The sequence below is a fragment of the Macrobrachium rosenbergii genome, chromosome 6 (assembly GCF_040412425.1).
Source record: "Macrobrachium rosenbergii isolate ZJJX-2024 chromosome 6, ASM4041242v1, whole genome shotgun sequence".
Classification (NCBI taxonomy): Eukaryota; Metazoa; Arthropoda; class Malacostraca; order Decapoda; family Palaemonidae; genus Macrobrachium; species Macrobrachium rosenbergii.
In genome coordinates, this window is record NC_089746.1 from 15446451 (window position 1) to 15470533 (window position 24083).

The 24083-nt window shown below is 35.8% G+C and overlaps 1 long non-coding RNA gene across 1 annotated transcript in view; it reads right to left on the bottom strand.

The window, feature by feature from the left end:
- LOC136839224 (uncharacterized) overlaps positions 1 to 14962 on the bottom strand; it is a 528811-nt gene extending 513849 nt beyond the window's left edge. Inside the window, exon 1 of the long non-coding RNA XR_010853259.1 lies at positions 14820 to 14962. This is a non-coding gene — a long non-coding RNA (uncharacterized lncRNA). The remainder of the gene's footprint in view (positions 1 to 14819) is intronic.
- Positions 14963 to 24083: the final 9121 nt, after the last annotated feature.

Consider the following 24083-nt stretch of genomic DNA (forward strand, 5'->3'; position numbering starts at 1 on the left):
ATATACAATCGAAAAGCTACAAACGTCCTTTAATATCCAATTCACTCTACCTTGAAATAATATATTTTCATATATGTTAAAAGTTGATAATAAGTCCAGTCCTGCGAACCAGCGAATTGACGAGGAATCAGGACTAGTGGCGCACTACGAAATCGGCCGATTTCGTTAGTGCGCGTAGTCCTGATTCCTCGTCCGTCGCTGGTTTTAATATGAGGATCAACTTAAACATTTCGGTCGTCACTGTAGTCCTGATTCCTCGTCCGTCGCTGGTTCGATCCCAGGACGGTGGACTAATATCAACTTAAAAATTCCCCCTTCGTAATATATGAAAATATATTATTTCCGGTAGAGTGAATCTATTAAAGGACGTTTGTACCTGATTATATATATATATATATATATATATATATGTATATATGTGACGATAAAATCCACGATGGAAGGGGAAACACCGGTGCTGCAGCACTCCCAGTGTTTCCTTTCCTTCGTGGATTTTAACTTTATTTATATATTCATCACGTTCCATATTTTCGTGATTCAGTTACACACACACACACACACACACACACACACACACACACATATATATATATATATATATATATATATATATATATATATATATATATATATATATGATTGTAATCATATTAACACGTGATTTGTTTATCACACTTCATAACAGGTGAAAAAATAACAGACTGGGAGTACAGGTTCCTGACCAGTTTCGACTTTTATTTCTGAACCATATGGTTGCGCTGGTATACGATTGCGCTTAAGTCTATTTACATTTGATATACATTAACTCTCCCACTCTGTTGCCTTTTAAAATATCCTTATAACTTCATCCACTCTTTAACAACAATTTTTGTTAGAAGGAAAGTATCATTTACCCCCGATGAGAACCATCGCCTTGTCTTCCTTTAAACGTGAAACAGAACCGAGTGAATTCCATTATAAACATGCACTCAAGAGGGACCCCTGAAGTCAGCTATAAAAAGTTGAGTAATTTTTTAACCTTTAAAATAACCAGCCTGCCAAATTGGGCAACAGAAGAATATTATGATGTTCACTTGAAAGAAGTCACAGAAGGTAATAGAAAACGCAGACAAAAAGAAACAGCTATTAGAGAAGAAAAAATAAATTAACAAAGTATTCAATAAACAGATAAAAATGCAAGTAAATTATGAAAATACAGATTTGTTTTAGCGTCTTTGTGTGTGTATATATATATATATATATATATATATATATATATATATATATATATATATATATATATATATATACAGTATGTACATAGGGTATAAAATGTATTCGGCAAAAAGTTAAATCTAAACTTCACTTAAGAGGAGCCGCTGAAAGAAGACACCATATTTCCCCTTGCAATGGTTACAAGATGCCTTGGCATCACGTCTCCCCCTCCCCCCCAACTGAAGCAACTTGTGCACTCCTGCTAATCTCCTCCTCAAGAGTTCCTGTGGGGGCCATCCGAGGTCCTAACTCGTTAATCACAACGGTAGGAGATTTACATAGTGGTCTTCAGAATGAATAGCTCCTCTCTCTCTCTTTGTTGAAGAAGAAGAAGAAGAAGAAGGAAAGAAGGAGGAGGAGGAGGAGGAGGAGGAGATGAAGGGCGTCTTTCAGGGCAGACATGACAGAGATGCTCTGGACTTCAACAACAGGAAGTCGGAATTTAATGTTAGAATGTAACACGATAGGAAAAAATATTGTTACAAAATACTACTAAAAATGATCTCTGGATATCATTCCAAGGAGGAATTCAGCTAAAAATGGACCCTCAGTTGCAAACAACGAGAATTCCTCTCAAGGATAGTATATGGGATGCATCCAAGGATAAATGCCTTGAAATTAATTTCTAATTTCCCTTAAAATTAATTTATAATTTCCTTAAAATTTATTTATAAAGTCCCGTAAAATTAATATCCGAGTTACATTTACAATTTCATTTAGAAATGGTCACCGAATTGTATTCATAGAAAGAATTTTCTATAACGGTTTCGGAATTCTCTTCCCTTGCTTTAGAGTTAATTTCTTACGAAGAATTCAATAAAAGGCTGGATGAATTAATACAATAAAAAATAAAGACGTAACATATAATGTATGGTATTAAAAACAACAAATACCTAAATAATTTTCTACGGGCGCCGAAATTAGGAATCTCACAATCACGCACTCTCTCTCTCTCTCCAGCAATACATCGTTATAAAAACACCAAATGCTGAAATTGAGTATACCTTAGTTTTACCAGACCACTGAGCTGATTAAGAGCTCTCCTAGGGCTGGCCCGAAGGATTAGACTTATTTTACGTGGCTAAGAACCAATTGGTTACTTAGCAACGGGACCTACAGCTTATTGTGGAATCCGAACCACATTATAGCGAGAAATGAATTTCTATCACCAGAAATAAATTCCCCTAACTCTTCATCAGCCGGCCGCGGGAACTGAACTCCGGCCCATCGAGTGACAGTCTGAAGCTCAACCGACTCGGCCAACAAAGGGCTAAATGCTGAAATTAATTTTTACGTGTATAGTATTTAGGAATCTCACACACATGCTCTCTCTCTCTCTCTCTTTAAGATTTTCCATTGCCTTTCTGACCTTTTATCTTGCAATTGTCCTATCTTCTCTCTCTCTCTCTCCTCTCTCTCTCTGTAATTTTTCCCACTGCCTTTCTGACCTTTTATCTTGCAATTGTTCTCTCTCTCTCTCTCTCTCTCTCTCTCTCTCTCTCTCAATCTAACTTTTCCCATTGCCTACCTGACCTTTTTTCTTTCATCTGTCCTCTATCTCTCTCAATAATTATGTAACTTTCCGATGCCTTCTCTCTCTCTCTCTCTCTCTCTCTTTAAGCACACAGGCGCCCAAATGAAGGCATGTTATTCATAGTCCACCACTATTTACAGTGGCCTTGTTTATCCACTTAAATGAACAAACAGCCTGACTGAGTTATGGGTGTTCAAATACGAGCTAAGGATACCAGCATAATAGAAATAATATTAAGTAAATAGAGGCGAGAGTAAATTCAAAAGGACTTCATATAAATTCAGGCAGGGTTTTGTTTTCTCTCGCTGTAATGACCTGTAATATCTTTTTTTTTTTTTGCAATATTTCTGTGTAATTTTTTGGTGCAATGTTTTTTGCAATTTTTTGGTGCAATTTTTTTGCGCAGTTTTTGGTGCCATTTTTTGCGCAGTTTTTGGTGCAATTTTTTTTGCGCAATTTTTTGGTGCACTTTTTGCTATTTTTTTGCGCAAGTTTTTGGTGCAATTTTCTTTGCGTAAATTTTTACTGCAATTTTTTTACACAAATTTTTGGTGCAAACTCGTTTTGCGCAAGTTTTTTGCGCAAATATTTCGTGCGAAAATTCACAGATATGGGAAAGGGTGGAGTTTCATTAAGAGTTGTATTATTGCTGCAATTCATGTTAGTTGCAGTTTCAGTAATACTATAAGTAGTGGCGGTTTTGTTACCTATTATTATAAGTAGTAGGCCTAAATGTAATTAGATCAAAATGGTGATGGTTAGTGTGGTGATTATGAGTAGGTGTAATTGTACTATTAGTAGTAGAAGTAATAGTAATGGTAGTGATGATAGTAGTCACTGGTCTTGTAGCATTATGAATAATAGTCGTAATAGTAGTTTGCTACTGCTTTTGGCAGAGTGACCTCTTATGTAAGTAACAGCACTATTAGTAATGACAGTAGCTGAGGGACTACTCATATTAGTAGTACTGTAATGTTTGAAAAAGTTCATATCAGTTTTAGATATTACTGAGTAAAGGGGCACAAACATTAGAAGTAACTGATGTTTTAAGAAAAGCAATAGTATGAATGTAAGAGGGTCAGTTACTAACATCATCACTGGTAGATAGCAGTACTGGCATCATTATTAATATTTGTTTTATTATTATCACCGAGAGAAAGGCCTCAAATATTAGTAGCACCGATGCTGTAACAACCGTAATAGTGTGACTGAAAGAAGAAAAGACTAATAATAGCACCATTAGTACTAACACCAGCATTAATATTCGTTTTAGTGTTATTACTGTGAGAAAGGCCACAAATATTAGTAGTACCTGATATAATAACAAAAGCAATAGCATGAAAGAAAGAGGATCAGCTACTAGTATCATCATTAGTAGATGGTAGTACTAACATCAGTATTAATATTAGTTTTATTATCATCACTGAGAGAAGGGCCACAAATATTAGTAGCAGCTGGTGTTATAAACAAATATTAGTAGCTGATACAGAGAAAAAAACAATAGTACGAATGAAAGAGGGTCAATTACTAGCATCATCAGTAGTAGATAGTAGTACTAACATTAGTATCAATATCCGTTTCAGTATTATACTGAGAGAGGTACCACATATATTAGTAGCATCTGATGTTGTAAAAGTAATAGTATGAATGAAAAAAAAAATTATTAATAGCATCATTAGTAGATGGTAGTACTAACATCAGTATTAATATCCGTTTTAGTATTATTACTGGGAGAAAGGCCACAAATATTAGTAGCAGTTGATATAATACCAAAATCAATAGTATGAACGAAAGCGGGTCAAGTACTAGTATCATCAATAGTAGATAGTAGTATTAAGATTACTGTTAATATCCGTCTTAGTATAATTACTTAGACAAAAGACACAGATATTAGTAGTATCTGATGCTGTAACAACACTAGTATGAATGAAAGAGGGTCTATTACTAGCATCATCAGCAGTAGATAGTAGTACTAACATTACTATTAATATCCGTTTCAGTATTATTACTGAGAGAAAGGCCACAAATACTAGTAGCAACTGATGTATTAACAAAAGCAATACTGCCAATGAAAGAGGGTCAGTTACTAGTATCATCAATAGTAGATTGTAATACATCAGTATTAATATCAATTTTATTGTTATCAATGAGATAAGTGCCACTAATATAACAGCAGTCGGTGTTGAAACCAAATATCATTAATAGGCGATATAGTAACAAAAGCAATAGTATGAAAGAAAGGGGGGTCTATTACTAGTATCATCAGCAGTAGATAGTAGTACTAACATCACCAGAAGCCCAGCATCCGCAAAGCAACTAACATCCATTCGCAGCAGCAGTGGATATGTTTGTTTTCGACGAAAGCAACCTCTTGCTAATTAAGCGATACGCTAGCTATATAAGAGAACACTCTGTAAACTGCTGCTGCGATTTAAACAGCACAGCGGATATGCTGTTCCTATGCAGGTCATTCGCTCGCTCTCGCTCTCGCTCGCTCTCTCTCTCTCTCTCTCTCTCTCTCTCTCCTCCTACTTGCGACACAGGACTCTTTTTGACTCCTGACCTTCTTATCTTTGTTTAAGCTTCTTTCTCCCGTCATCATAACATTGACGGGATCTGCGTGGGGAGAGGGGAGGGGGAGAGAAGGGGAGGGGATGGGAGGGGAGGGAGAAGCGTTTAGGTTCACGCATGAGACTGACAAGTCCAAACTATATTTTTATTTTAAAGGTCGGCCTAAAAAATAGTTTCTTCTTGAATTAAATGCAGCTTTGAATTTACAGTGATTCTTGAACTGAATGAATCAGTGAATTTACAGTTTACACGCGGCGAAAGAATTAGGGCATGAGTTAAAAAAAAAAAAAGGAATAGTTAAAGAGAATTGCAAAAGTGACAGATGTCCCAATTTCACAAAAGAAAATTGTGAAAGGTAAGATAAAATGGAAAATAATAGGAAACAGAAAGCATAAAAGAGAGGATTATATAGCAAGCAAAGGAGAGAAAAGAAGGACAAACAGCGTTGTAAAAGAAAGAGAGAAACAGTAAGAAAAGAAGGATAAAAAAAAGAGGGAGAGAAACTCAGCTTAGTAAAAGATAAAGAAAAATAGGAGATTGGGGGGAAAAGGGAGGATTGGAAAAGGAAAGAGAGTGGTGACGGTAACGGTCATAAAAGGCGAAGGCAGATAAACAAGGAGATGGAAGAGGTGACTGCAGAAAGCGAACCGGAAAAGAGAGAGAGAGAGAGGGAGGGCGAAAATCAGGAAACACAAAAAAGAGAACAGGAACGGAAGGACTGAGCAAATATACGACACGAAGCAAAGAGAAAAGTTATAAGTGACGAGAGGGGAAAAAGGAAGTAGGTGGACCAAGGGAATTTGACAGAATATGGGGCGATGGAAGAAGAAGAAGAAGTAGAAGCAGGTGAATAAGAAGAAGAAGAAGAAGAAGAAGAAGAGGAGGAGGAGGAGGAGGAGGAGGAAGAGGAGGTAGAAAAGGGAAGAGATAAGGAGCTGTTGAAGACGAAAGTCAAGAACCTTTTGCCTTTTACTGCTGCGGCAGTGAAGCCCCCTGGTTCCCTCCCCCTTCTCCCCCCCTCCTCCTCCTCCTCCTCCTCCTCCCCTTCCTCCTCCTCCTCCTACCTCAACCTTTCCTCCTGTGATGTTGGCAGACATTCTGTAAACATATTATCTTCGGGAGCCGCCAGGCAGTCGAGTGGACGAGGCCTGAAGCCTTTGGCCTCACAAGAGACGGACAATTTTGGGAAGAGGAGACGTGGAGGACCAGAGAGCGAAAGGGGGAATGTAAAAAAAGGGCAGAGGCAATAATTATAAAAACAAAAAAGGATCTTGATAAAGAAGGAAATTCAGAGATGAGACTAGAAAGAGATTTAAGGGGTAGGGGGGGTGGATGGTGAGTGATGGTGAGCAGGTTTCACTGATGCTCGAAGTGGGTCCTTGATAGTGACGGTTTAGAGAGACGGGTTCACCAACTAGAAGACGACGGAGAGGAAAAACGGGAATAAAACAGGAAGATAAAAGAGAGAGGAGTTTGCTAAACCGGGGTATTGTGCGATGGAAGGAGATAAAGAGGGGGAAATCAAGATAGCAGAAAGAATTGTGTAATGGATATTGAAAGATGGGAACAAGAAAGAAAGCGAACTGAAAAGACAAATAATAGGAAAATCAGTAATTGATAAGCAAATCATTTAGTTTTTCTTTAATCTGGAATAAAAAAAAACATGATAAATAAACTAAAAAATATACTTTACACGAGGTGAGGGGAGAGGGGGAGGTGGAGGGAGGGAGGAAGGTGGAAAAGTTAGGTATACCTTAGTTTTACCAGACTACTGAGCTGATTAACAGCTCTCCTAGGGCTGGCCCGAAGGATTAGACTTATTTAACGTGGCTAAGAACCAATTAGTTGCTTAGCAACGGGACCTAGAGCTTACTGTGGAATCCGAACCACATTATAGCGAGAAATGAATTTCAATCACCAGAAATAAATTCCTCTAACTCTTCATTAGCCGGCCGGAGAGTCGAACTCGGGCCTAGCGAGTTCTAGGCCACAACTCTACCGACTCTCCCAACGAAGAGCTAGGAAGGCGGAAGGGGAGGGGAGGGGGATGGGAAGGTGGAAGGGGAAGGGGAGGGGAGGGAAGAGGGCACCGGTGGAAAAAAAAACGATAAAAAAAAGGAGTCGCGATGGGTATAAATGGTAGCCATCGCAGTCTCTTCTAAACTTTGAACAGCTAATTTCTGACTCGGGAGAACCGAAAGTCCTTACCGTGAAATTAGAACCCCTGGTCTCAGAGAAATTAAATTCTTGCTCGAAGAGAGTAGCCCTGGACCATTTTTTTTTTTTTTTATCTAGGAAGTGAGTGGTACGGTGCGTCTATTTTTTTTACCGTAACTTTCTGGAGATTGGCAGGTTGGGTCGTCCTGATAGAGATTAGTGGTGGTCTCTGTGTGTGTATTTAGGCATACAGATATATATATATATATATATATATATATATATATATATATATATATATATATATATATAATATAACATAAATAAACATAATAAAAATTATATGTGTGTCAACTTTCCAATGGCAACTTTCAAATCCTGATTCTACAGATTCAGACAATAAATAAGAACAAAGATTAGAAGTCATCTTTAGGTGATTAAATTTTTAAAATGAAAAATGCTAAATCAGTGGAAAAATATCCTGAGAGATATGATCAAGAAGAAGACGTCTGACTAGCCACAAAAAAAAATCAAAGGATGGAAATAAATCACCAGAGAAACTTAACCCAAAGACAATAATAAAACTAAGAAACAGACCAGATTCAGTCTATCAACCACGATGGAAAGAAAGATTTCAACCAAGGAGATGAAGAGTTCTTGTTGTGAGATAAGGCAAAAGAATAGCTGGGAGAGGCTTTGGGTAAACAAGGAGTTTTGTAATACTATCAGAATACTGACAGGGGAATTTCTTTTTGGCATTAATCTTCCTAGTATTTTGGGAAAGATTGATAGATATAAAAAAAGTTATAAGGTATGAATTGGAGACGTCTCTTCAAAGACTTTGGCAATAACGTATGGAAAATCAACACTACTACAGTTACTGGTATGAAATGGTCAAGGTACTTAGAACTGAACTATAGACAGCATTTCAAAATAGTATCAATCGTAGCAATAATACATTGGTTACTAATATACAGTAGACTGGTCAAGATCTATAGATCTGAACTATTGAGAGCATTTCAAAATAATTAATACTAGCAAGAATGCTTTAGTTACTAGTATAGATTGTTTAAGATCTTTGGATGTGAACTATTGACAGCATTTCAAAATAGCTAATAACAGCAATATTACTGGATTTGCTAGTATAGATTGGTCAAGATCTTGATAACTGAACTACAGAGAGCATTTCAAAATGATTAACAATATGCAGGTTACCATTAGTAAACACGAAAATAAATAACAATGCACAAGAACAGGTCCTCTGGTGGGGAGCTGATGAACCGTAAAGGTATAGAATCAGGCCAAAAATTCTTTTTACCAGATTTCTGGGACACGGTGCTTTGTGGACCCTTAAAAGAGGCAGGAAATGATAGAGGGGGCGCCATCGGGTTGGCAAAAGATTGGACGATAAAGGCAACTGTGCTGCTCTCTCTCTCTCTCTCTCTCTCTCTCTCTCTCTCACTTTTATCCTGGGTATATTCATTCACTGATGGAAGCAGTTCTCTCTCTCTCTCTCTCTCTAACAGTTTTACTCAGGGCATATTCATTCACTGTTGGGAGCAGTTCTCTCTCTCTCTCTCTCTCTCTCTCTCTCTCTCTCTCTCTCTCTCTCTCTCTCTCTCTGAAACTAACTTTCTTCCTGTTACCAATCTAAGACAACGCTTGCTAAAAATCTAAACTGAAAAAAAAAATCTGTTGCACACATGAAAAATACAACTATTTTTACTTTGACTCGAATAATAAAAGTTGTTTCCCAAAGTTTGTTTACGTTGCCTGGGGATATCCTCACCACGCATGACGTCTCGGAATATCGTTGATAAACCACAAGTGATAACATGTATTTTGTTAAACAGCTCTAACGCTACCTGATTTTATAGACAGTATCCTACAGGCAGGCCTACCTACTACAATGAATTCTAAACGACTGACACAATACAGTAACATTTATAAAAGACAAGACGTGTCCACCCACCAACATGTTTTAGGTAGACGTGGTCAGCTGAAATCAGTGTTGCCGATATCATAGGCTTACTATGATAAAGTGCAAACTGTTTCTTCAATAATACATCTGAAAGCTTACATGTACAAAGAACTCTCACACCTGATTTAGATCATTAACATGCCTATTTATATCGGTAATACTACCAGCGTACGAATAAAGAGCTTGTAAACTGTCTACTCACGTCAAATGCAGACAAACGATGACCTTTAAATTATTTTTTTTTATCTCATTGTAAGTAAATAAAACGACATGTGATTATGTGAGTGCGGATAAAAGGTACTATAATCATTTACTGCATGTAAATTGCATGAGTAGGTTGATATTCGAAATGGCATTAAATGTTGTCTAAGAGGCTGTCTGTTGCCGGAGGGAGGTAAATGGAACAGCCACTGCGGCATTGGCGGGAAGGCGGGAAACTTCAATTAATACATGGCGTGATGGCAATGGTGCTGTGGTTTTCTTTTCAGGATACTCTGCATATTTACATTATTTTTTGCTGAGAATGCAAATCATCGTAAGAGCTCCGTGACTGGGCACTTTCGGGACTATTTAGCCAAATAATCGAACAAAAGTTTGATATCCCATTCAGTTCCCGTAAGCCTTAGCGTGTTGATGACATACATTCGGCATACAGGCTAGCCTAAGCTTACATAATTTTTGTTTTCATTGTTGGGCATTGGAACGATACTCACACAGGATGAATAAATAAAGGCTACAATTATAAGTACTTCTCACTGAACTGGAATGAATGTGTGCTTAAAAGAAGGCCAGTACAATCAAATCTCTGGCGAATCGGTAGCATAGGCCTAGCTTCATTGGTCCATGCTACATGTTTACGGACGTAGATACTACTTTGCTATCAGAATAAAGTTATTTTCATATGCATGCAGTGAAACTGTACATTACCATAAGAGTACAGTAGTGTAGGGGAGAGTGGGGCACCTTGAACATAGGGGCACATTGAGCCATTGGACTTTTCAGGCATAATTTTCTATTTGGCCACTAGATGTCACCTATGCAAGAACCCTCTGTTGATGACTCACTTTATCACCAGTATGGTGGTAGCCTACTTGGAGTGACCACGTGCCACAGGACATTTCTTGGATTTTTAACCTCCTATGTGAATATTCAGAGGTGAGTAACAATCCTCCTCATAGTATCGCTTTACCAGACAATTTCAGTCACATGACTGGTATATCTAATGGATGGGATAATGCTTCTTGTGAGATATTTGTTAGGTATCATTAGGCCTATACCAGTGGTTGATGTTCATGTTTTTCTAATGATTGAAAATGGGGCACGTTGAACCATTAAAAATGGGGCACATTGCACATATGGTTCAATGTACCCCGCACTATGGTTCAAAGTACCCCATGCAATTTTTATAGTAAACTTGCTATAAAACTGGTTTTATTCTATATAAATAAGTATAAGTGAATTATAAGACTAGTATAAGCTTGCAGATATTAAAATTGGTACCATTCTCCAACAGATGAAAACACATCTTCTAGTCACAGTTGTGATATAAATATTGGTGAAAGAGAGTTAAATCCATCAGATGAACCAGTAATGAACCATGACTTGTCGCAGCAGCATCAGACTAGCTTTGAAGAGTTAGTCGATTTAAGACCTATTCTAAAGGAAATTGACGAATCTGTCAACAAGAAAAGTTTGCAAGAGGAAATCAGTTGGCACAAAGTTGATCACAAGCACTCCAGAAAAAGAGGAGGCAATGAGAAGGGAAAAGGAAAAATTGTTGAAGCAAAAAAACCTACCCATTACAGAAGAAAGTTCAGACGAGACAGGCGATGAAGATATGTCTCTTCATGGAGAATCAAGTGAATATGAAGAAGATTTTGATGAGGATTTGGCAGAACAATCAAGAAAGGAACCAGAGTCAGGAGATTTTGTGTTGGTCAAATTCAAGCCAGTTAATTCAAAGAATAAATGGCTATTCTACGTTGGTCAGATTGGTGATAAATTTACAGATAATGATGAAAAATGCTATGAAGTAGATTTTTACCGTCAATCAAAAAAATGTCCTGGCAAATTCATTAAGCCACCTTGTGAGGACAAGGCCAAAGTTTTGAGAAGTGATATACTGATGTGTCTCCCAAATCCAGTCAGCAGTGGTGGTACAAAAAGGATGCAGTCCATGATACACTTTAATGTGGACTTGGAGCAGTACAAATGTCAATAAGTTATTACAATGGCTTTTCTTTTATTTTCTTTTATTCTTTTTTAAATCTATATTTTAATTTGCTTTACTTTTCAGATTCTTTCTTTAATTTCAGATGAAATTGTGTCTCTCTGATGGATAGATAATTACTTTTGTACCATAATTGTTTAGTGATTTATCTCAAATGAGATTCATGAGCCAATTATTGCAGCTTCATGCCAAAGATTTGAGATTTATAAATCCCATTATAACATTTCATGCCAAAGACGGCATATTTAGCGAGCTCAATTATTGTAGAATGGCTTATCCATTAGAACTAGCTTAATGAAGCCAAAGATAGTTATGTTAAGATTCTGTAAAACCAAAGAGGATATTTTATTTTCTATTTTCATATGAGGATCAAATTAATAGGCTTACTATATACAAATAAACAAACTATGTTTCAAATGAATAAAATTTGATATATTTCCTAACATCTTTGTTTATATTTCCTTTCATAAGTAACATGGATCAAGCTGCCCTTTGCTATGTTCAATGTACCCCACCTATGGGGCAGATTGAACAATATGGAAATTTTCGTTAACCTCAAATTACACCCCAAAAAAATTATCAGAACCCCATGTGCTTTTTACAGAACAATTAGTGTAATGGTTGAACTTTATGATGGTAAGTACAGGACCAAAGTGTTCCAGAAAAATTTTTGTAGAGAGAGAAATTCCAAAAATATGTTCAACGTGCCCCACTCTCCCCTAGTGCCTGGGTGTATTGCAGGCTAGACTGAATGAAAGCCTTACATGATTATCGATTATGTAACCAAAATTCGCCGAGTTTTTCTCACATTTGCCTTAGAACATGGCACCAAACTTCAAGTGATCTTTCGGGACTTAAAGTAAATTTTGTATATAGTACTGTGAAAAAAGTCATACCTTTGCCAGAAAATGAGAAGCAAGACTTTCGTCTTAATCTGAGAGGTAGCAAGTCAAACGAGGAAGAACGACGCCAAGCAAGACTGAAGCGTCCTTTTTCGTTCGTCCCAGCCACAAGGACTCTGGCTACCTGGACTACTTATAGCATTTCATAATTAATGCCTAATATATGGTAAGAAAATGAGAATTTTTTTAAGTTAGCTTAAAAGATAAGTTTAAAAGGGAAGCTGTCATAACAGCAATTTTGTGAATTTAATTTCGTTGACATTTCTTGATGTTGCCAAGGCAGGCCCTGTTGTAGGCCCCATGTACTGACCTAGTTGAGTTCATAAGTAGGAGTTTTATTTTTCCTCTCAGGCAACAAGTTGGGAGTGGAGTGCGAGTCCCAAGTGTGATGTTCCCTCTCAAGGCCATGGGTGAAATAATAAAGAGTCCAGTCCCATGTGTGTGAGAAGTGTGGGATTTCTATTGGCCTAGCATGGTTTGGGGGAGAACCACACCACGTGCAGCCGGCCTGCCAACAAATGAAAGCATCACACGGAGTATATTATGCCTACCTTCTTGTAAAAGAGTGCCGGAGTAAGAAAATATTAGTTGAGGTAAAGGTGGAGTACGTATTGAGAATTGTTTCATTAGGTTGTCTGAAATGTAGGCTAAGGTAAGCCAAGCCTTTTGTCTGGGGAAATTAGGTTAAGTTGTCTGGTGGTAGTCTAACTTTGGGGAAAACTATGTGCCTTTTGTACTGCCTCAAGAGTATTTTAAATTTTTTTTCTGAGTGATGATGTAGGCTAACTATGTAATGTACTTTCTTGTGTCTGGGACCATTTTAAATTGAGGTTAATGTTGAGTTCAGTAGGTGGTACCATGCTCAGTGTTAGGTGTACTTCCTTTACTAAGTGAATGCCATTGTTTTTTTTATATATATCATTGATGTTAATAAATGTGGTATTAGTGTTATAAGTCTGTTTCATTTGTTACCCACAAGCAGTATCTGGTGGTAATAAACTAAACCTACGTGGCAAATCCTTACCCACACACCTCCTTAGAATCCGCTCCCGTGAATTCAATGCACTTTGTATATCTTTAAAGAATTTTTTTTTGTTTGCTTTTGGTGTGTTATAAACATATAAGCTGGTGGCAGCCTACCCCAAAGTGTGTTCCGACGACACGTAAGTGCGACAAACTACCTCGCCTTACAGTAGAATCATATTATTCATATAGTAGCTCCGCGGCGGCGACTGCCTTCTAACTTAACTTTTTCTACAGTTTTTTGGTTGCTAATTATGAATTTACCTTTAATTTTTGGCGCTCGAGTGTAATTAACAAGGGGTTTCCATACGCGATCTTCACAAGACAGCACGGGTACGTCCGTTTCGAACGGTTTATATCCCGTCCGGCAAGTGCAATAACTTGTTAACGTATGGGTACCCAACACCCCCGGGCCAGTACTAAACATGGCGAAGGGACATTCCATTTGGCCGACAACAAACAGATGCACCGCCAGTATCAGAACCCTAAAAGTGTAGAAAAAACCAGTTGAAAAGGTAAAAACAGGCGCGGAGCTAATATATAGAATTACCAGAATAAGGCGTGGATGATAAGAAGATCGTGATTTTAACAGTTTGTGAGCCGCGCTATAGGTCAAAGTGTAGCCTAGGCTATACCAATGTGATAAATCCTGATTACTGAAAGCTCATCGTTCGTTTGTTTTTCATCTGAGTACACTGTTTGATACAAACTCATCTTTAGCGTGCTGTGTTGGTATATTATCGATACAAATAGGCATGCTTATGGTTTATACAAGAAGGGACGAGGGTTTTTTGTATATGTTAACATTCAAATGCGTTAGTGAAGAAATTTTGTTTAATATTTATCACAATAAGCCAACGGTGTCGGAAACGTTGGTTGTCAGCCAATCACGAGCTACTCATGAGCATTGCCACACCCATAGGCCTACTGATTCTGAGCATTTTTCAAAACGGACGAGATCTTGTTTACTTTATATTTCGTGGTATAAGGTAAATGATGTTCTGATTTCAAGAATGAAATCGCCACTCCACTTAGGTGCCACGATAATAGGCTATTCCGAAAATACGAGTCGACAACAGAGAAAGAGCTTGTCAACTGCTAGCCTAGCCAGCCATCTCCTGCCTAGCACAAAACGTGGTTCAATTAACTTCAATGTGCTTTGCTTACCGTGAACGTTATTCTGTTTTCTCTTGGGGAAGGATTCCTATGCCCATTTCTGAAGTTACAAGCTGCACAACGCACCACTGTGAAGATAACGCACGAAAAAAATCGCTAAAAACACTAGACGATATTTCAGTTTCCGCGGTTCCCGGTTGACTGACGGATGATGGTGCCAGCCCCTGGGTCCCGGGAGGGTCAGTGGCCGCGAGCAGCGCCGCCCTGGCGGCAGTACATCAAACCACGTAGCGCTAGTACTAGTATAACCTCTACATTCACTATTGAATTTATTAACAACAATGCCTTCTTGAGCTTCCATGATTGAAATCCAAGCACTGTTTTTAGCCGGTCAGTAGTTTAATTTATTATGAGAGCCTCTGAGGTAATTAAAAGGGCTTGCACCTAGAAGTCAACAGCTGAGCTAAGATAACGCTTCGGTTCAACAGCCTTCGAGAATTGAACTGTTTGGTCGTACCACACGTTGGCTTATGTTTCGCATCTTATGGCTTGAACACCTTCACTCGCGTTACTTTATAGCGTTTCCTTGGAAGCTTTAATGATTTGCATGTACGCCACACGGCAAGCTAATACCAAAAACTGATTCTGAAGGAAAAATCTCTTTCTCTCTCTTTCTCAGGGTATTTTCATTTACTAATGAAAGCAGTTGAGCATAAAGTGAGATCACCTGCAACTTAAGTGCATTATGTTACTAAATACTCATTTGACACAGGTGATGACAGACTCCTTAGTAGCTTACGTTACTAGCACTCACCAACTTTAGAACTTCAGAACTTCACTCTATTTAAGAACAACTATTGCTAAATTAATGAGATTATCGTCTGCATAAGTACCGGGAACGGAAACATGGATAAATTAAGCACAGGAAAAATTTCCCAACTCTAGATAGGGTCATTATCATGTATGGCAATCATATATTAAGAACTTTGTTAGAAATAATTCATGCGGCCATTTCTCGCTACTCTCTCTCTCTCTCTCTCTCTCTCTCTCTCTCTCTCTCTCTCTCTCTCACACACACACACACACACAAAAATCTTTACCCCTTTTCAACGAATATTGTAAATGCTTCTGCATACTTATGTGCTTTGGTTAATATATTCTAACTGGATTGGCACTGATAAAAAATTATATCAGCAATTATATGAGCAATATGTCGACATATGAATCCGGTTATTTACTAAAAGCAAAAATCAGCCACGCATAACCAAATACCTGTTAAACCGAAGAACTGAACCGTTGACCTGCGTCGTCGATGACCGAAGTTCTGGCAACGCCAGTTAAACAAATCAGTCAATCAACTGCTGACAGGATGACATGATGAAGAGAAGGCCAGAAGCAAACTCAGCACGAATACTTCGGTTCTCCCCTCTAAATTAAGTTCAATAAGCAATAAATAAATACATAAAGAATGGTTTAGCTACTGGAATATATTAGGGAAAATAGTGCCTACCTTTCCACTAAATAATTACAGAACTGATAATAACGTGATAAAGCACATTACTCATTTCAAAGAATAAAATCAGGAAGGTCTCTTTCCTAAAGTATATATTTATTAAATGCATTGGGTCTCATGCTCACAATTCCCAGTGAACTACATAATATTCTTCAGTGTATTTCATCATGAAATATTAATTGCAGCAGGCATTTTAGAATAGCATTATAAAAGTCATCTGTCTGTTTATGTAACTGTCTTTCTGTCAGTCTGACTACCTATCTGTATATTTATCTCTCTCTCAATGTATGTATATATATATATATATATATATATATATATATATATATATATATATATATATATATATATATATATATATATATATATATATATATATGTATATATACTGTATATATAACTTATATATATGATTTATACATATGTATATAAATATATATATATACGTGTGTATATATATATATATATATATATATCGTAAGACCCTTTAATTTCATAAAAGCCCGTGTTGGCATAAGGCCAGCCTAATCTAAACAGCCAGCTAGATTCCACGAAACATTTCGTTAGCAAATGAACCCCCAGTCTTGTTGACATCCGTCCATATTTCCAAAGTGTCCTTCTAACCTTTGATGTCCTGTTATCAGCTTAACAAAGAAACAGCCTCCCAAAAATATCTGCAAACATCGCCAGATTACAGCGAACATTTTAGCATTCAACATTTTCAGGCAGCGAAGGCATGTTTATCACTCGCGCTATTGTGCCACAGAGGGAAATATGTCAGCAGAGTGTCCAGCCTTTGGCATCGGGGCAAAGAAACTATTGACCCCCTATTGTACAGAGGATATTTTTCCAAGAGCTGAACAAAAGGAAGATTCGTGTTGAAAAAAGAAGCCTCTCTCTCTCTCTCTCTCTCTCTCTCTCTCTCTCTCTCTCTCTCTCTCTCTCTCTCTCTCTCCTGTTACTTGGAAGTTAATCATGTTTAATGCAAAAGGGAGTTTTGCAGAGTGACAGCCAAGTCTTCCTCGAGGAGATAATGGAAGGAAGAGAAGAGGAGAAAAGAAAGAAAGGAGAAGAAGAAAGACAGAGAAAGAGAGAGAGAGAGAGAGATCACTGAGTCTCTCTTCTTGTTGGATTGATGATAATAAGAAAAAATTATGAGATCACTCAGAAGATCAAAGAGATTTTTGCGATTTTTTTTTTTTGAGGATGGGAAAATTAACTGTTGGTAAAATCTTTGTGTGTGTGTGTGTGTGTGTGTGTGTGTGTGTGTGTGTGATGGCTTCAATGCGTCACACTGTTGTGAAGTATGTACTTGTGAGGAAGAGAAAAGGTGTGACAAGTGTGAGTGGGAGCGTGTGTGCCAAAGAAACGGTCAGGAGATTGAAGGAAGGGAAAATATCTAACGTAAGTTTACATAGCAGCTGCATGTACAATGTTCTTGTCTTTATATATATACTGTATATATATATGTATATACACATACAAACATAAATACAAGACAGACATATTTGCATACGTAACTACATAAGTCTGTGAGCTGTGTTTATCATTTATTAACCTTATTTTCAACTACAGCTCTGCTTTTATACTAACATAGTATGTTTTAATTTATCTGTCTATCTATCTATCTATCTATTTATCGACCCATATATATATATATATATATATATATATATATATATATATATATATATACTTACATATATATGTATACATATACGTGTATATATATATATATATCTATCTATCTTTCTCTCTATCTATCTATCTATCAATCTATATATATATATATATATATATATAATATATATATATATATATATATATATATATATATATATATATATATATATATATATATATATATATATACTGTATATCTGAGATCTGCAGAAACTGGTCAACATGTCTAACACTTCATAACCAAGGCATCCCAGATGAGAAAAAAAAAACTCCTTTTAAAAGAAATCAACACAAATCTACGACCCCCTCCCTTAGAGGCGCTAAATCACCACCAACCGCTTTCCCCTAGACAATCCTGGGGAAAAATTTTACGCCTCTGTACAGTAGGCCCCAAACGACAACTCCCGTGATATAAGACAAAGCAAACGCCTGTCGTAACCACGACATAAACGGCATTATGGCTAATGTTCCCTCCTTAAACCAGCTATATGATTATCGCACATCATACGTCGAATTCTTTCATTATCCATAAAAGGCCTTCGAGGAAGAAAGCAGAGGGAATTGGGAGTTGGGGGGAGAAGAGAATGATTACTAGGCGAAGGCGATAAAGACAAGAAAAAAATTGGCCGAAGTTACTTCGGCGCAATCGATTTTTCTGTGTAGCCGTTACAGCGTATAATCAAGGCCACCAAAAATAGATCCATTTTTTGGTGGTCTCGGTATAATGCTGTATGAGCCGCGACCCATGAAACTTTAACTACTGCCCGGTAGTGGCCTATCCTATATCGTTGCCAGAAGCACGATTATGGCTACGTTTAACCTTAAATAAAATAAAAACTACTGGGGCTAGAGGGCTGCAATTTGGTATATTTGATGATTTGGAGGGTGGATGATCAACATACCAAATTGCAGTCCTTTAGCCTCAGTGGTTTTTAAAGTGCGGTCAGAATAAAGCACTGACGAACAGACAAAGCCAACAGAGTAGTTTTCTTTTACAGAAAAGTAAAAACGGGGCTACTGTCAGGCCAGGGTGAGTTGGTGAAGGGGAAACTACTGTATTTTGAAATAGGTTGGGAAATTAGGTGGGTATTTTTATATTTGTCGTTTTACAAAATCGGTTTGCAACTTTCAAGATTTCGTTAACAGCTGCTAAATTTACCTCTTAATCATTATATATATATATATATATATATATATATATATATATATATATATATATATATATATATATATATATATTATACGTATACTGTACATGACATATATACAAATACATATATAATATATGCAAATATGTATATATATATATATATATATATATATATATATATATATATATATATATATATATATATACATACATACATATATATACATGTATATATATATATATATATATATATATATATATATATATATATATATATATATATATATAAAAAAGCCTAGAGTGTTAAATGCGTCCCCACTTTCATACCTATTATCATTAACCTCAATCCTGCCTGAGCATTAACCCCTGAATATTGAAAGCCCGGCGTTAATAAAAAAAAAAAAAAAGGAGAGAATGCATTGGGAAAAGAGGGAAGTAAATTTTATATTATTTTGGGGGCTTTTAAACGTGCTGGCACTTGGTATAATTAGGATTCTATTCGTAGAGATATACCGTGTAATAATAATAATAATAATAATAATAATAATAATAATAATAATAATAATAATAATAATGGTGAAGAAATCCTTTATGATGTCAGTGTAATATATATACAGTATATATATATATATATATATATATATATATATATATATATATATATATATACATACATATATAATATATAAATATATAAATATAAATATATATATATATATATATATATATATATATATATATATATATAAGTGAGTATGTGTGTGTTTTTTATATACTGTATATATATACATATTTACACTAACGTGATGTGGGTTTATTCACCATTAATAATAATAATAATAATAATAATAATAATAATAATATAATAATAATAATAAGTTACTTAAACAAAAACGACAACGGCTGTACGAAAAACCATGGAAAAACTGAACCACTGAAATTAATCTCAGTGACAATGAATGCAACATGAACTTTCCTGTAAAATGAACATCTTTGGTGATAAAATCAAAACATATATATATATATATATATATATATATATATATATATATATATATATATATATATATATATATATATATATATATATATATATATATATATATATATATATATATATATACATAAACGAGAGCTTTCTAGAACCTGGGCAGTTGATAAGAAGCTCTCATTCCACATGTGTTCTTAAATACATATTTACAATTACATCAACGTGGATTTTTTTTTTTTGTTGCCATTTCAGTGACTCGTGGGATTATAAGATTTTTTATTCCCCACACCGTTGGACTGTGGAACTTCAGAAGTTTAAGCGAACTTGCGATGCATTACTACCCTAAGTACTATTCTCCTTGCATTTTAATACATTTTCATCAATTTGTTAATTTATTATTTTTTTTCTTTTCTAACAAGTGGGATCTCTTCCTTTTGTACTTCCCTTTACCCCACCTTGCTTCTTCCTAATGAAAACCATAAAATTCTTTGGAAGCTTGAATTTCAAGTCAATGGCCTCTGTGGGCTTGTTCCATATGAAAAGGTTTCCTCTACTGAATAATAATAATAATAATAATAATAATAATAATAATAATAATAATCGACTACCATATTCATTGGAAGATTGAATTTCAAGTCAATGGCCTCTGTGGGCTTGTTCCATATGAAAAGGTTTCATCTACTGAATAATAATAATAATAATAATAATAATAATAATAATAATAATAATAATAATAATAATAATAATAATAATAATACACAGAGGGAGCAAATGACTGGGTTTAGTACTTACATATGAATAGCATTCATCTACTGAATAATAATAATAATAATAATAATAATAATAATAATAATAATAATAATAATAATAATAATAATAATAATAATATACAGAGGGACTAAATGATCGGGTTTAGTACCTATATATTTACAAAGAAAAACTACAGCAGTAGTTATAAAGATGATATAGGCAAAAATAAAACGAGTAATGGTTGTTTATCTGGGAATGAGACGCGTTTATTATGATAAGCGTAAATAACACTGCGAGAAATATGGACAAGTTTTCACATTTCCTTTAAAACAAACACACACACACACACACAGAACTATCTACCAAATAATCCAAAAGACAAGAAAGAAATAAAGAAAAATGAGTTCAAACTCTAACGCCCCAAAGAAAACTGAAGAAAATAAACAAATAAATAAATGGTAAACTGGATTGCTACTTCGGCCGGATTCCAGAGAGAGAGAGAGAGAGAGAGAGAGAGAGAGAGAGAATGTCAGGATAGGTGAGCTATTCACCAAGTCTCTGAAGAAAGCCCCAAAGAAAAAAAAAGAAAAAGAAAAATAAATCACAGGTAAACAGGATTGCTACTTAGGCCGGATTCCACAGAGAGAGAGAGAGAGAGAGAGAGAGAGAGAGAGAGAGAGAGAGAGAGAGAGAGAGAGAGAGAGAGAGAGAGAGAGAGAGAGAGAGAGAGGGCTAGTCTCCTCCCACCCTCTCCCTCCCCCTCCTAAACAACACCCAGATCGAGAGTAAAAACTAAAAAAAAAAAGAAAAAAGAAAAAAGTTAATGGCTCATTCCAACTAGATTCCATTAGGAATTCCTGTAGACGTTCCAGAGTGGCCCTTAAATACACTATTCTGTGACCCCACATGACCTGTTCTCATTTTCCCCCTAAAACCGACGCTACTGAGGGGGTAGCTGTAGATTTGTTCATTTCTAAACATAACTTATTTCAACCATAGTTTTTGTAATGTTTTGAAAGGAGTTTCTTTTGTATTTCTTTCAGTTTTTGTCTGATCTGATGCTGGAATCTTCTGGTTATCCATCCCAAGGGTGAGAACGCTCAGTTTCCTTGTATGTGTGGAATGAATATTCTATTATTGTATTATTTTACTTCGCGTGACTGTTACTGTTCAGTATATTTATTTGGTATAGATATACACAATTAATGCAAGTTACCACACGCACACATATATATAAATATAATTATATATATATATATATATATATATATATATATATATATATATATATATATATATATATATATATATATATATATGTATATATGTATGTATATATATATATATATGTATATATATATATATATATATATATATATATATATATATATATATATATATATATATATACATACACAACTAAGGTGAAAGTTCAGGATATACAGGACTTGGCAGGACAAATAATCATTGCTCCTGGTGGATGAATGTTGCAGAACAAGTGAAGGGGCAGCAACTGTTAGCACCGACAACACAAATGAAAGACTGCATGAATTTGAACCTAGGGATGGTATAGATAAGACTGAGCGCGACATAAAAAGGAAGATTGTAATGACCCAGACTGGAGAACGAATAAGGGTGACGGTGCTAGGTGAGGTGAATGCAAAGATATGTAACAGAGAAAGACATGGCGAACGAGAATTAACAGCCTTGTGATTGTTGGAAATACATTGGATTCCTGCGAGCACTCACAATTTTGGTGTGAATATAATGCTTATGGGAACTGGAGCATTTCATTATTCTGATGCTTTTCAAAGAAATTCTGTAATAAACGCAAACATTTGCACTCACTTTTACTTCTTGAGACACCAGAAACATCCTTTTCTTTAATAAAAAAAAAAAAACACACACGCACACAACCAATCAGTACGAATTTAAACAGGTAAGGAATGTGTCGAAGTTTCTTCAGCTCAATCGAGTTTTCTGTACTGCCGTTACAGCTTATAATCAAGGCCACCGAAAATAGATCTATCTTTCGGTGGTCTCGGTATAATGCTGTATGAGCCGCGACCCATGAAACTTTAACCACGGCCAGGTGGTGGCCTATTCTATATCGCTGCCAGAAGCATGATTACGACTAACTTTAACCTTAAATAGAATAAAAACTCTTGAGGCTAGAGGGCTGCAATTTGGTATGTTTGATGATTGGAGGGTGAATGATCAACATATCAATTTGCAGCCCTCTAGCCTCAGTAGTTTTTATTTTATTTAAGGTTAAGTTAGCTGTAATCGTGCGTCTGGTAATGATATCTAAGGACAGGCCACCACCGGGCCGTGGTCAAAGTTTCATGGGCCCCGGCTCATACAGCATTTTACCGAGACCATCGAAAGATAGCTGTTTTCGGTGGCCTCGATTATACGTTGTAGCGGCTGTAAAGAAAACTCGATTGCGCCGAAGAGACTTCGGCGCATTGTTTACTTGTTTAAATTCGTACTGAATGGAGCAATGGTAGATTGGTTGTGTAAAAGAAAGAGCGAGGACAGAAAAAAGTGTGGACAGAATAAAGTGCGGACGGACAGACAAAGCCGGTACAACAATGTTCTTTTACAGAAAACTACAAACCGTTTACTCTCCGGGTAAAATACTCGTCTTCCTAGTCGTTCTTCCCAACAAACTCATGAGAGAACATGTCCATTTACTTATCCAGCTTGATTTTGCTTTTCCCCTTTTAAATAAAATTTCAGTTCTGGGGAACAAGCAAAATGCGATCTCGCAAAGCGAGGTCATTTTTCTCCCCACTCGGTGCTGAGGAAAACATTGTCAGAAATTGCATTTCTTCTGGTGAAATTCCTCTCCGCTGTCTGGGTGAAAAATCTCTTGACGTTCAGGCAATGGTTGTGTTGTTTGTTATTCTCTATAATAATAATAATAATAATAATAATAATAATAATAATAATAATAATAATAATAATAATCATAATAATAATAATAATAATAATAATAATTTTCTTGCCATGGTTTGAGTTGTTGTCTTAGTCCCTAATAATAATAATAATAATAATAATAATAATAATAATAATAATAATAATAATAATAATAATAATAATGCCTTGCCATGGTTTGAGGTGTGTTATTCTCCAATAATAATAATAATAATAATAATAATAATAATAATAATAATAATAATAATAAGGTAAGGTCTTGCCATGGTTGGAGTTGTGTTATTCTCC